This window comes from Papio anubis, chromosome 11 (genome assembly GCF_008728515.1).
Source record: "Papio anubis isolate 15944 chromosome 11, Panubis1.0, whole genome shotgun sequence".
Classification (NCBI taxonomy): Eukaryota; Metazoa; Chordata; class Mammalia; order Primates; family Cercopithecidae; genus Papio; species Papio anubis.
This window is the reverse complement of record NC_044986.1, coordinates 71,914,079-71,928,935: the sequence shown is the minus strand read 5'-3', so window position 1 is coordinate 71,928,935 and position 14,857 is coordinate 71,914,079. Positions and strand designations below refer to the sequence as shown.

The window sequence follows — 14,857 nt, the reverse complement described above, 5'->3', positions numbered from 1 at the left end:
GGCTATAATTAGGTTTGTTAACATACAGTCTAGTGTAGTCTTGTTGACTAGGAACTTAATCACGTTACTATTGAGTTCCTGTACGCATTGCTCGGGGTGACTGTTTTACTTGTAGAGTTATAGCCAAGCCCAACGGGAGGAAATTAGCTTTGGACACAAGTTTGGAGGGGGGTTCTTTTTCCTCTTGACTTTGTCTCTCTCTCTCCCCCCTTCCATGTGAAAATATTTAGCAAACAGTGACAATGATGAAAAACAGTAGGAAACAAAATGTTCTACATTAGTATAAAACATGAAAAATGCAGAAGGACCCTTAGCGGTACAACATGTGTTATGCTGGCTGGCAGTCCATTAGCTCTGATAGACATTTCACTTACCTAAGTCAAATATAACAGTCGAGTATTCATTAATATAAGAAGGGGCTGTGGAATCAGAGCTACCATCTGGCTGGGCCGACAGAATAATCTACAACTCATGATTAGGTCTAAGGAGTGGGGTTTCACTTTAATCTTTCTCATTGCTCGAAATTTCCATCTGCGCAGTTCGGCACATCATTTTTCTTCAAGACAAATGTGCTGTTTTTCATGTTCCAAAATTAGATCAGAAGAAAACGATTAATCATGTCACGGCCTGGGAAAGGAAACAAAGCTCCGATACTCTCCTGCTCTCGCTCCCAGCTCCCGCCCCTCCCTGGCCCTGGACGGTTGCAAGTTTCGCTTTTCCCCCATCAACCTCTGGGTCTGCAGCACAACTTTGGGAGAGGCCGCCGCCGGCCGGGAGGTGGAGGGCGGGACTGCAGGGAGAGGCGTGGGGGCGCCCTGGAGCCCACGAGGGGGCGCGCCCCTGCCTCCTCCCGCCACCCCTCCCGGGGGTCGCCCCCGTGGGCCCACCCCGCGCTGTGCCGCCTGCCCCTCGAGTCGGAGTCAGGGGCCCGGCGTGACAGGAAGGGCCCGGAGCCCGCCTCCCGCGCGTCCCCTCCCGGCCGCCGCGGCCCTGTCTGTCAGGCGGCTCGCAAGTCATAACAAATCCCTGGCGCGGGGCTGAAGCTGAGCATTTGCCGGAGCGTCATGGGGATGATGAATGACCCGTAGGCCTTTGAAGTGCTCTGCCAGTTCAGCTGGGTCCGCGGTGCTGACAGAGAAATATACACAACAGCGTAACCAATAATGAGAACATTAAACATTCCTGCGCCGTGACAGGCTGACAGAAAAACCCGGGCCCGCATCAATCATCGCGCAGATAGAACCCTGACAGGCGGCCCCTCGCTGACACCCCCTCCGCGCGCTCTCCCGGGCCTCCCCCTCTTCCTCTCCCGGGTCTCCCCTCTTTATTTCTCTCCGGGCTCCCCGCCGCCCCTCCTCTCCTTCCCCGCCCCTCCTCTCTCTTCCTTCCCCGCTCCGCTCCGTGTCCTCCCCCTCTGCCCAGTCCCCTGCCCCTGCCCTTGGGCAACTGCCTTCAGGGCCTCTCAGAGGTCAAGTGAGGTCTGGGCCACGTCCGTTCTGTGAGGCTGCCCGTGCCTGAACAGTGAAGAGATGCCACCCCTGAGTGAGAAGAGTGCAGTCTTTGAAATTCAGCGTTAATAATTTGTGGCTTTTCACCCATGCAAAAAAATAATAATAATACAATCACTTATATGAAACCTCATGTGGAACTAGGATCAAAAGTTGAACGCCAAGCCCTTAGGGAAAGGGAGCTCCAGAGGAACCCCGTCCGCCCTCTTCTTTGGGGGAGGTCTTTCGGAGTGTCTTCCTGTGTGACTTTGGCAAGGAATCCTTTTCTTTGTGCCAGCCTCGGCCTCGGCCCCTTTCGTTTCAGATGGATTTATCTGACTGAGATCTGATGTCTGGTCTGTCTGAAAGGGAAAAAACAGAGAAGAAACACAAAGATCTCTTCCTTTTCCTCCACCAGGAAATGAGATCTGCCCAGATAAGGTATGTGGGATGGACTCTCACCCTCTTCCCAAAGGAGACGCTGGTGACCTCTTAGCTCCTTCCCGGAGCCTCCAAATCCTCTCTGGACTTGGTTTGGGCTGAGCTTTTTAGGATTGAGCCTCTACTGCATCCTTGCGAAGGTGGGGCATTCCCCCACTCCTGTTACATATAGACCACCCCTGCCAGGCCCACTCCCCACTGCCCCTGAGGGCTCAGGGAAGCTGGGCTGGCAGTAAAAGCCAGGGTTCTAGTCCCAGCCGTGAGAATTTGGGCAAGTCCAGAACTTTCGTGGACCACAACATGACAACAGAAATCTCCACCTTAGGGTGCTTACAGATCTCTTTACATTCTCCAAATGCAAAGGGTTATTTTTCCTTCCTTTTATTCTTGGAGCTTTTTTTTTCCATTCTTGGCTTTAAGGAGAGAAGAAACTCCTTGACTTTCCAAAACATCATGAAAAACTCCCCATAACCTACACACACACGCGCGCGCACACACACACACACACATGCACACACAGATGGTGAGTGGACAGAGGGGCACTCCGTGGTAATTCAAGGACAGAGGGTGTTATGAGAAGTCAGACAGAAGCCTCAGGAAGACCAGTGCTTATACTCTGAGGAAAAGCTCCCCAATGGACAGGACACTTCAAATCTATTTGCATATTTGTTCAGCAGGGCCAGCTCAAGTGTGAAGAAAAGAGCATCTGCTGAGGCAATGTCTCCTCCACATGGCACAGAGTCATGTCCCTTCCTTCCTGCCTACCTGGAAAGGCCAGCTGCACTCCCACTGCCTCCAGGCAACTTGTTCTATGTGTTCTGGCCCACAATAACCTTGCCCTCCTCTGATGTCCTATGACCTCTTCTGGACCAGATGAGCCTCTCACCTGCTCAGCTAGACTTGAAACTACTCGAGAGCAAGACGGTGCCATGCTTTGCTGTTCTCTGGCTCACCTGGGACCAGCAAGATATCTTGTTCTGAAATGCCTGCCCCACACACAGCACCCCCTTCTCCAACGAACTGCCCCCTACAGGCCAGCTGAAGGGGAAGACCACCTCGGAAGCTGTGTTTATACTACAAATCCCTAACCCTTGCCACAACTGATGGGTCCAGTATTTAACACCTATCCCTGAAACCCATCGGATCCTCTCTTCCTTGAAAATCTGAACTCAGTCACAGGTGGTGTGGAGCTCTCGAAAGTCACACAGGGCTCGGGGCTGGGGCAGCCATTTTGAGCCATGTACATACATGCTGAGGAAGAAAAAAATACAAAAGCCAATGTTCACAGGGAAACAGAAGAACGAGGAGGTAGGCAAAAAGAAGCAGACACGATATCCCAGGGAGACCCCAAAAGACAGCTTAGCTTCTGTTTCTGACTTGCCTGTCCCCCCGAGGTCTGGGTATCCTGTTTCTTGCCCTTAGGTACCTGTGGAATCACTGGCCACTGGGAAAAACATATGACCGAAGACTGGCCAATCATTCTATCCCATCTTCCTGCTAATAATGATTGGCCCAGGAATAGGCATGTGAAGCACGTCGGACCAATCAGAGTCCTTCTCTGGGATTTTGTATATTGATTCCAAAGGAGATATGCTCTTCAATCCTTTTGGATTCCGTATAGTAAGGCTAGGACCCCAGAGCTTCTAGCAGCATGGCTGCTGCTATCTGGAAGAAGCCAATGTATCATAGGAGTAAATGACGACAAATCCCAATGCCTTTTTCCAGTCCATAGATCTAGTCAAGCCTGAAGCCCACTCCATGCTTGGCCTTCCCAACAAGTGAATCAATGCATTCTCTTTCTTGCTTACTCTAAGTTTAGTTTGTTTTCTGTCTCTTGCAATGAAAGAGAGCCCTCAGACTTGTGTTCAGGGAACATGTCAATTTAGGAGGATTCACCTAAAATAAATACATGATTCTACTCTCTTTTTATGTTTATGTACACGAATAAGAACCCACTGAGGCAGAGAACAAGGAGGGCTGTGGTGGCCTTTTCTGATCCTCTCCTCCCCCATGGTCCCCTCTGTGACCTCACCCCTCATGCCAGGTAGTCAGTCTGAATAGTCTGCATGGATCTAACTGTTTCCAGGTGAGGGCCAAACCACTTGAGCTTCTGAGCCTGTCAGTAATGGTACTTCCCTATCCCTATGATTTGTGCCCATCCGCAAGCAAGACAGGAACAGGTACTGGGTACTGCAAGTGTCTGGTGGTCCTCACGCCTCTGAATGAAGCTGTGTGTCCTGCCCCCACTGCCATCCAGCAGAAAGCCAGAGCTGCCACTAACTCCTCCTCTACCTTGGACATGACCACAGGTCCCAATCTTGAGACACATTTTAATCTCAGAAGTCCTGCGGGGCCAAAAATTGACCTCTGGATGTTCATCCTTATCCTAGTCCTGGTGTGATGACAAGATTCCTGGACCAATGGGAGAGACCAGGGCAGCAGCAGTTACAGTGAAAAATGACTGGAGGGTTTCAGCTGACTGCAAGTTTAAGATGAGCCAGCCTTGTGTGATAAGGTTTTGTGGGGATTTTTTGAGACAGGGTCTCACTCTGTTGCCCATGCTGGAATGTGGTGGTGCAGTCACAGCTCACTGCAGCCTCGAACCCTCGGCTCAAGCAATCCTCCCCACTCAGTCTCCCAAGTAGCTGGGACTACAGGCATAAATCACCATGCCTGGCTAATTTTTCTATTTTTAGTAGAGATGGGGTTTCACCATGTTGGCCAGGCTGGTCTCAAACTCCTGGCCTCAAGAGATGCTCCTGCCTTAGCCTCCCAAATTGCTGGAATTATAGGCTTGAGCCACCACACCCAGCCATGATATGACTTCTTTAAAAAATAAAATTAAAAAGATGAGCTAGGTTAGACTAGAGCAACATGTCCAAATGATGTTTTAGGAATTCTGAGAAACTGTAACACAGGCAAAGGTGATGAGCAGTTAGGAAATTCAGTCTTTCAGGAAAAGGAGAAAGACTTCAGGATGGCAAAGTGACATCTCCATCAACACTGAGAGGTTTGACACACGCTTGTTCTCCATGAAATGACTGTGAAACCCCCAGGCACAGGCTGGCACATGGATAGCACTAAAGAGTGGAGGTTTCCTTCTAGCTTACTGGTCCTCATTCATCAGAGGCAAAATCGGAGACAATGAAAGAGCCTTACAGAGAAGCAGTTTTTATCACAATCTAAGAACTTCTTGACAATCTCAACCATGTAACAATTGAAATGGTCCCTTTGTAAGGTAATGATCTCCCCATCACTACAGATATTCAAGCAGAGGCTGGATGCCTAGCTCCCAGAAATGCTATAGAAGGAATCTAAATTGAATGGATGTTGGGCTTTCAGGGCCCTTTTTCAGTTCAATGACTTTGGCAGCCTCAGTTTCTCACTCTGTGAAGTGCATGTGAGGCAACGCCTCTCATCTTCCTGAGTTTACAGATGTGGTAGATGGATTTTCCAAAGATGTAGTTGGCTGTGTTTTCAAAAATGGCTGCAGCAATATCTCATTCCACATGCTTCTCTTACAACATAACCTTGCCTCTCTCCATGAAGAGAAGGAGGTTAATTCCCATCCTGTTCTACCTGAGCCTGCTTGGGACTGTTTCCACCAATAAAATGTGGCAGAAGTGACACTAAATGATTTCCATGGCTACCATAGAGGGGCCATACAGCTTCTGGTAGCTCTCCAGCAATGCTGGCTCCTAGAATCCAGTTGCCATGGTGTAAGGAAGCCCAACTAGCTTATACAGAGAGTTCACACAGAGAGGCCAACAAAGGTATCTGATCCACAGCCTAGCCAAGGTCCCAACTGACAGCCAACATCATTCACCAAAAGAGAAAGAAGACTTATTCATAACAGTATTATTCTTGATAGCTAAAATATGGAAACAACCCACTTGTCCATCAATAGATGAATGGATAAACAAAATGGGGTATATGCACACAGTGGCATATTATTCAGCCTTTGAAAAGAAGGGAATTCTGCAACATGATACATCATGAGTGAACCTTGAGAATACTCTGCTAAATGAAATAAGCCAGTCACAAAACCACAAATACTGCATGGTTCCACTTCCGGGTGGAAGTGGACTACTGAAGTAGTCAAATTCATAGAGACAAAAAGTAGAATGGTGGCTGTTGGGGGCAGAGGGAAGAGAGAATGGGGAATTATTGTTTAGTGGGTACAGAGTTCTGTTTTACAAGGTGAAGAGGTCTCAAGATAGATGGTGGTGATGACTGCATAGCACTATGAATGTGTTTAATAACACTGAACTGTACACTTAAAAATGGTTACAGGCCGGGTGCAGTGGCTCACACCTGTATTCCCAGCACTTTGGGAGGCCAAGGCGGGCGGATCACCTGAGGTTGGGAGTTTGAGCATAGCCTGGCCAACATGGCAGAACCCCGTCTCTACTAAAAATCCAACAGTTAGCTGCAGTCCCAGCTACTCAGGAGGCTGAGCCAGGAGAATTGCTTGAACTCAGGAGGCGGAGGTTGCAGTGAGCTGAGATCACACCGCTGCACTCCAGCCTGGGCCACAGAGTGAGACGCCATCTAAAAAAATAAAAAATAAAAATTGTTACCATGGATAGTAAATGTTATGTGTACTTTACCACAATAAAAACAATTGAAGACATGAATGAAGACGTTTCCAAAAGATTCCAGCCCCCAGTCTTCGAGTTGGCCCTTATGAAGTCTCAGAGACAAACCATTCTCAGTGTGCCGTATCCAAATTCCTGACCACAGAAACTGACATAATAAAATCATTTCGAGTGGTTTATTACGTAGCATTAGTAACCGAACAATAGGGGCAAGATGGTCAGGACATGCTGAGAGGCCTGTGGGCAGGAGGCAAGTCTAGGGCCGGGACTAGTCCATGACTCAGTTTATCACCCTCTATTGTGCCCTGGCCCTTCCTTTCCCCCAGCATGGCCCTCTGTCCCACCAGATTTTATTACGATTCGCAACTAGGCCTTGCCCCTAACATAAACAGTCTTTGCTCCCACTCCTTCTCACCTCGAAAATCTGCTCTGGCCCCCTAAGTAGCAAGAAGTATTACGAGTGCAGGAGTTGTACTCATGGAAAGATTCACCCTCCAGGCCTCTACACCCAGACCCTCTTTCCATAGCCCTGGGGCAGTGTGTCTACACCTCCAGCCTTCCCCATAGTAACTCACAAGAGAGCTGGGCCAGTTCAGAGAGGTCCATGGAAGTGGGCCACTGCAGACAAAGCCAGATCAGCCCCCCTCAACCAAGCGCCTGGTCCCTACTGTACCTGGTGCAGGCAGATCACAGAAAAAACATGGATGCCTGGATAAAGGGGAAATTACACACGCAGCAAAGTTTAGGGAAAAATACTTTTTGTTCTATGACTGCCATTGAGACCCCCACCCATGAATTCAAAGTGTCAGTGAATTTCCTTCTTTGTCCTGAGCCCAGTTTCCTGTGGGCAAGTGCCCTGCATCATCACAGGTTCTGAGTCGCCCCCTTACCCTGAGTTGTTCCACAGCCCACCTGCTGGGATTTGTGGAGCAAGCTGGGGCTCTGCAGGCCAAGTGAGTCCAGGTGGTGGCATATCTGAGTGTCCACTGTATCTGTGACTGGTGAGTGGCAGGGAGCCCCAACACAAAAGGCAAGGTTCAGCTCCCAGCTGACCCCACTGGAGCCTTTGGGAAGCAGTCTGATTTGTTACTAGATGACTTGTTGCTGCTACTATTTGGGAACTGATGGCTCAAGAGTTCTCCATGGTGATAGAGAACAGCGTGGTAAAGGCCTTGAACATGCAGCCCAACTGCACAGACTTCACCTGCTGCCCAGCTCCTGACATTATCTCGCAGCTCTGAGGCCCCAGGCCCAGGCACACTCCCTCTACTCTTGTCTCATCTGCCCAGAACTAGGCAGTGCACCTCAGTCAAACCTCGGCTGGGGCCACCCCATCAGAACTTTGCCCAGATTTCTGCAATTAATACTTCTGGTTCATTACATAAATAAAAAGATTATGATCTTGCTGCCAATGTAACTGTGGCTCTCTTGAGACAAATCCCGACAGAGCAGGATCATCTGTGTTTGAACTCAGTGCCCCATGTGGCTTGGCTCACAGGTGTGGCTAGTGCTGGAATGTCAGGGTCATCCATCTCAAGGGTCGTCCATCTCCACCTGCAGGGCAGTGATGTTTTCCTTGCTCAGCCTTGCATCTCCTTTTCTCTGGACAACACCATATCTAACCATGCACAAGAGTGGGCAGGGGGCCCCGGCAGACCGACCCCAGTACCCTATCCTGGACAGTGAATGGTCCAGGGTTAAGCACATATCCCCAACTTGGACAACTGGAGTCCTTCCTCAGGAATTTGTAACTAGACTCAGGGATAGATATCCTTCATCCTCCAGGGGCATGGATATGAGGTCATAGCTCTGGCAGCCATGCCCTGATGTGAGGAAAAGCTGGGCGGAGGGAATGAAATCAACACGAAGCAGCAGAATGAGGAGGAAGACCTGGACCCTGATCTTGTCGGAGGCCCTGGTTCACTCACTCCTGGCCTGCTCAAGGCTCACTCTGTTCAATCTACTCTCAGGAAGCCTTAAGTCACGGGTCCAGAAAGTATCACAAAGGCCAGACCCTGGTAAGTGGGTATGGGAGGGTAGGTAACAGGAATGGGAGACTGAGGAATGAAATGGAAAGAAATCCCAGAAGGAGAGAGTAGAGGGTGGGCTCCAGGGTAGGCTGGAGAGAAAGCCAGAAAGTGGGTCAGGAAAGGATGGGGAGCAGGCATGCATCCAGGCTGGTAGATGGATATGTCCCCTAGGACCAGGGGACAGCGGCAACTGGAAGATGGGAGAGAAGAATATAGTGTGCTTGTGTTCAGAGATTGTAGGGGAGATGCCTGGAGTGAGGAGAGACGTGACAGAAGAGCACTGCAATCTCCCTGAGCTGGGGCCAGGGAGCTGCAGCATAGGAGGTGGCAGACTTGTGGCAGACACCCAACAGATGGTCACCACCAAAAGCACAAGGAGAGGACCAGGACCCCCTCCTGCTAGGATCAGAAGCTGACCATGCAGAGGGCACTTCTGACCCCATGGGGGCAGAGACAGACTGACTCAAAGCAAGTGGAGGCTGCAGAGTCCCGCATACCTGTCTGGCATCCTTCCCAGCTGACCCACCTGCAGATTCCAGGGTCATGCCCCTTTAGCTGGAACCTCCACATCAGGGTATATGAGACACCAGGATCACACCTCACTCTCAGTGGTGGGAGCTTAAGGAACACAAAAAGGTTTGCAATAGCTGCTAGGAGTGTCATAAGTAAATTAGAAAGATACAGTTCACACACAACTATGAGGATGTGCAGCTTCAGTGGAGGAGGCCAGCTCCTTCTGGAGAGGCGATGCAGCCCCTCTGTCTCAGCCCTGGCCCCGTGTACAGCCCTGGAAGCCAGGAGGTTGGTGTGGAACACCTTTCCCCCAAGAGAAGAGACAGTACAGGGAACAAATGGCAGCAACATTGACCATATATTGGGAACTTCTCATACACCAAGTCTCTTCCCAGCATCTGATGTGCATCTCTGTCAGGCTTCACAGCACCCCTACAAGCAGGCACAATCCATTATCCTCATCTCACAGAAGAGAAAACGGAGACACAGAGAAGCTGAGCAACTTGTCTAAGGTCACAGAGAAGAGAAGGGGCAGTTTTCTGGCTCCGTTCTACCTTGCTCCAAGGGTGGAGAAGAAAGCAGGAGGAAGCCAAAGGAACATGACCCAAGACAGTGGGGCTCATAGAGAAACATGGGCTCCACACACAGACCCATAGCCCTAGCCCAGTATTTAATCATGTAGTGGAACTGCCTTATATTTGAGTAAAAACATAATTAAATTCAAGTAAGCTTTATTTCTTAGCTCCAGGCTCTTTCTTTTTTTTTTTTTTTTTTTCCCCCGAGACGGAGTCTCACTCTGTCTCCCAGGCTGGAGTGCAGTGGCGCACAATCTCTGCTGATTGCAACCTCCACCTCCCGGGTTCACGCAATTCTCCTGCCTCAGCCTCCCGAGTAGTTGGGACTACAGGCATGCGCCACCATGCCCGCTTAATTTTGCATTTTTAGTAGAGACAGGGTTCCACCACCATGTTGGCCGGGCTGGTGTGAGCCTCCTGACCTCAAGTGATCCACCTGCCTTGGCCTCCCAAAGTGTGGAATTACAGGTGTGAACCAACGTGCCCGGCCATCCGGGCTATTTCTGAAAATAGTTTTTTACCTATTCCTATGACTGAGGCCACCCGATGCAAATGAGGACAAACAGCTTGAGACCCGCTCCCTGAGCCGCAAAGCCAGGTCTATCTAGAACATCATTCTCTCGTCTCCTTCTCTGGTGCTCCCTGCTCTCTCCTCAATGGACACAGACTGTCAGGAGGTTGCCATCAGCTACAGCCTAATGTTTTCCCCTTCCCAAGGACCTCTTGGGTCCTCTCCAGCGGTGTGCTGGTCAATGCTTAATGACCAGCTCTTCAGGAAAATAAACAAACACAAAGACCTGACTTGTAGCATTTGCCATTTTTCATAGTGTAAATATTCCTATCATGTCAGTGTCTGGCTTCCAACATGATGTCCCTGAATGGAATCGGGAAGACTCATCCATGTCACCGTTTCTCCCACAGTTGAGGAAGGATTCCAGATTAGCAGGTGTTCACTGCAAGGGCTTACAAGTCAACCTAACAGTCTCTCTCCAATTTAGTTTGAAGTCAATGAGTTCACAATCCATGGAGGCCCAGAGTGGGAGGGATGCTGAGAGCAGAAGAGAAAAAATTTGTCCAGGAGGGCATCTGCTGCCAAGCAGACCAATGACATTAACATTCTAGTTAATGTCATTAACTAGAAATTTAAATGATTCATTATGAATTCAGGAAAATCTGGTGTCAGGGTTTAGAGCATAGACTCTGGAGCCAGATGATATGGGTTTAATTTCTAACTACCTGTGAGACTTTGGACATGTAACTTAACCTGTCTGTAAAACGGAGATGGTACCAGCACCAACTCTGTAGTGGTTGTGAGAATTCAATGAGAAATGTGAACACAAAGCTTGCAGCACAGTGCCTGGCACATAATAAGCACTAATAATAACAAATAATAAACACAGATGTTAGTTATGCTGATAAGTCAGGGTTTTTGGCTGTTATTATCATTTGAGTGGAGGTGGAAAACAAACCATGATCAATAAGTAGTAATGGATCATTGGACTAGAAGCTCCATGAGGGCAAGAACCTCGTCCATCTTGGTCAGTGTAGTAACTCGATACCTAGAACAGTGCCTGACTTATCTGTTAGGTAGGCACTCAAATATTGGTTCCATGTTGAGTATTAGGAGTATGGCATCTAATGGTGCTTAAATACTTGTATTTCTTTAGCTCTTGCTTTAATTGCATTCTCTGTTTAAAATAACTATCAGTAACCCCAGCTAATAGTAATTGTATTTTTAGAGTCCATTTGAGTGTAAACAAATACTGACCTTCCCCTTAGTTAACCACACTCATGGAAATCGCTGGTGCAGACTATAATCCAACCACTACGTCCACTCGGTGGTGAGACCATCAACTTGAAGGCAAAGGGCCCAGATGAAACCGTTTCTGGTATTAGCCTTACACACTCCACACCTGGAAGCAACAGACATAGCTAATCCCAGCCCAAGCCCTGACCCACCCCACCGTTCCCCGCATCAGGTCCAGAAATGATGATGGAATGTTCTGGACCTGGGTAGGGGTTGAGAGAATTTTTTTCTTTTATTTCTGCTCTGCTCCCTTCCTGTCCGCTCTTCCCCATCGCTCCCCCGTGCAGTCCCCTTCTCCCAACCCAGTCCCCTTCCCCACCCTCCAGAGCAACCCTCATCCCCACTCCCCTGTCCCCACCCACTGCTCCCTCTGCTGGGCCTCCCCTCCCCACTGTCTGCACTCGGAGGCTGGTTTGTTATGGCATGAAAAATGGCTCCTTGGAATAAAGATGTTTCCCCTCTGATGAGCATATTTGCAGAAGGTATGTCAGAGATCCCAGGGCTGGGGTTGGGCGGTCTTTCAAGAAAGTCGTTTTTCCTCCCCCGCACTCCCCCCAGCTTCTTTCCTTCCCTCCCTTCTTCTCCCTCCCTTCTCTACTCCCTTACCCACCCCCTCCTTCTTTGCTTACTTATTGGAAGAGTAATAAATATTGGGTCGACAGGCCCTTCTCACAGTTACAAAGCCTACCTGTAAGCGAGCTCAATAATTAGCAGTCCTGAAGATGATATATGACTTTCATTACCCTTTGGGACTGGAGACTAAATGAGGACAGAGCTAATTGCCGTGCAAAGCAGTTTGGCATGAATGAGAAAAATGCAGGCCCTGTCTCCTGCCAAAAAAGGGCCCTATTGCTGCTCTGATCTCAAGGCTGGTTTCTGCCGCAGGAGTTCACTCGGTGTCCATAAATCACGGGCTGCTTACAGCTGAAGCTGCCCTGAGTCGTCAGCGAGCTGTACGCTGAGTGACAGATCCCAGCCGACTGCATTAGAACTTTAACTCCCTCCTTTCTTCTCCTCCTCATCCTCTTCCTCCTCCTTTTCACACTGACCAGAAAATTAAACCCAGACTCCTTGGAGAGGGCGGCAGGAGGCTGGGGTAGGAGTGGGGGCGGTTGGCTTGGGTTGGGTTCCTGATGCCCACGTCCACCTGCTCCCTCCCTGCACGCTGTCTCCCCCCTCGAAACACACAGGAGAATCGGTTCTCTCCACCCTCAGGAAGAGGCGGGCCTCTCCTGGAATGCTCCAGGCTGAGCTTTTGTCCTTGGTTTGTCATCGAGACAAATGTGGCCTCCCTTCTAGCCTGCATGTCTCTCTCTTCCCCCACCACCCTTGCAGGAAATGCTTCTCTTCTCTCCTAGGAGGAGGACTGACACCAGCCACACGTGTGTCTGCTGCTGACAAATGTGCTCACGCCTTGGAGGGCGGGGCCAGGCAGGACGGAGCCACCCATGATAGGGGGACACCTTCTGGTAACATTTTCTTCTCTATCCCTCACACCTGCCCTCTTCATCACTCAAGGAGCCCTGCTTCTGAAGGTCCCGAGTGGGAAACGCAGTAATGTGCAAAGCACCATCCTTGTCCTCTTCCATCCAATTCCCTGGTGAGTGGGAGAGCTTTCCTCCCTAGGGGCAGACACCAATTTCACACTTGGAGCTGAGCTTCCTGGCTTTTCTGAGGGCAGTCACATAATTAATTCTTAGAATTGCCAAATTATATTTGACACTCAATTTAAAACTCAAGGTTCCATAATGCAAATCTTCTCCTGGCAAGAAGGGTGACATGCACATTGAACATATAGGCAACCTGACAGGTTGGAGGGGCAGTTCTGTGTAACTCCCAGAGAGGGAAGGGAGCTGATTTTATTGAACACCTACTTTATATCCAGTGATTTCCATTGATTAGCTCACTTCCTTCCCACAACCCTATGAGGCAAGTACTGTTACTGCATCCATTGTGCAGACGAGGACACCAAGACCCAACACAACTAATTGACCCAAGGTCATCCTGTTAGGGAAGAGGCCAAGCTGGGATTCATGGTCTTGAGATCTTGAGAGACCCTTACATCTTTATGCGATTCAATTCCTCCTTCAAGGATGGAAGCAGGAATCCCCCAAAATGGAAGCCTTGGCTGCTCCATCAGGGTGGGACTCAGAGGCAGCCTCCAGCTGCACATCACAGAATGCCTAGCTACAGCAGCTTACATGGTGTAGGTTACTTTTTCCACATAACAAGAAACCCAGGGGCAGGGCCGTCCAGGGCTGGTGCAGCACAATGATGACTTCAAGAACCCAGACTCTTTCTATCTTCCTGCTTCACCATCCTTGCATTCTAACTTCTTGCATTTTGGTTGTAAAGTGACCTCTGCAACACCAAGCATCATATCTTCAGTCCAGGAAGGAAAGAGGTTTTAGAGAAAAGGGATAAAAGGAATTCCCCCACCCAAGGCTTTGTCTTTTTATTTGGGAAGAGGACCGTTGCCTATGATTGGCCAGATCCCATATCTCTCACCTTCTCCCCACCCACACCAGTCATTGGCCAAGGGAATGAGTTGTCATGACTTGTTTAGAGCAATCATGATTCATCTCATGGGACTGGGGGAGGGCCCTTGGTCCTTGCCTCCCTAAGATCAAAGAATCTCCAGTTGGTAATTACACAAGTTACATTGTTAACAGGGAAGGAGCAGGATGGCTATTGGATATGCAATGGACAGTGTCTGCCACACCCAGCTCTTATCCTTAGCCACCTCTTGGTCTGATGGAAGAGACCTGAGTCCCAGCTGGAGAATGACTCTGATATTCTGGGTATGTGCACAGACAGCTTTGAGGAGTTTTGGAAATTTGGTTCCCTTCTAAGCTACCATTATTTCTGGGGTCTGTCTATTCCAACACCCCTAATGGGGAGGGAGAGAATTTGTGCTTTGTCCTCTGGACCTGGGTCTGTGGATCTATGTGTGAACAGACAGGGGTGATCCCATGATCACTCCCCCATGTGTAAGCTCCAGAGCAAGCTGTGGCCTCTGCTTGGGACAGACAATGTCCTGAGTGGTTAACTCTGGAAGCCAGTGTGCCTGGGTATCAAAATGAGAGCCTGGACATCTTATCCATACGTCTCACACTCCTGCTTTGTAAAATCATTGGGAAGGGGGTTGTTCCCTTCCCACCTCCATCTGCAACTGGGGCATGACAGGGCAACCCCCAGTTGTGGTACTCATGGGAAAGTTCTTATCACTGTCTCCTTCCTATTCAGCTGGGGGCAGATTCACTTGCTAGGAGGAGCATCTGTCAGGAACCAGGCAGGAACACTCGACTGTAATGTGCTCATCACCTGTCCCGCAGGACTACAAAGGCCATTTCTGGGCTCCTGGCCGCCTCGCTCATTTACTCCAAGACTTCTGATACTTTCCAAA

At 49.5% G+C, this 14,857-nt stretch overlaps 1 long non-coding RNA gene across 1 annotated transcript; it reads right to left on the bottom strand.

The window, feature by feature from the left end:
* Positions 1–1,393: 1,393 nt before the first annotated feature.
* LOC103887532 lies at positions 1,394–12,878 on the bottom strand. Its single transcript, XR_651671.4, has 3 exons — positions 12,140–12,878; positions 11,413–11,557; positions 1,394–1,849 (listed from the first exon to the last, which is right to left on the bottom strand). It is a non-coding gene; the product is annotated as an uncharacterized LOC103887532 (long non-coding RNA).
* Positions 12,879–14,857: the final 1,979 nt, after the last annotated feature.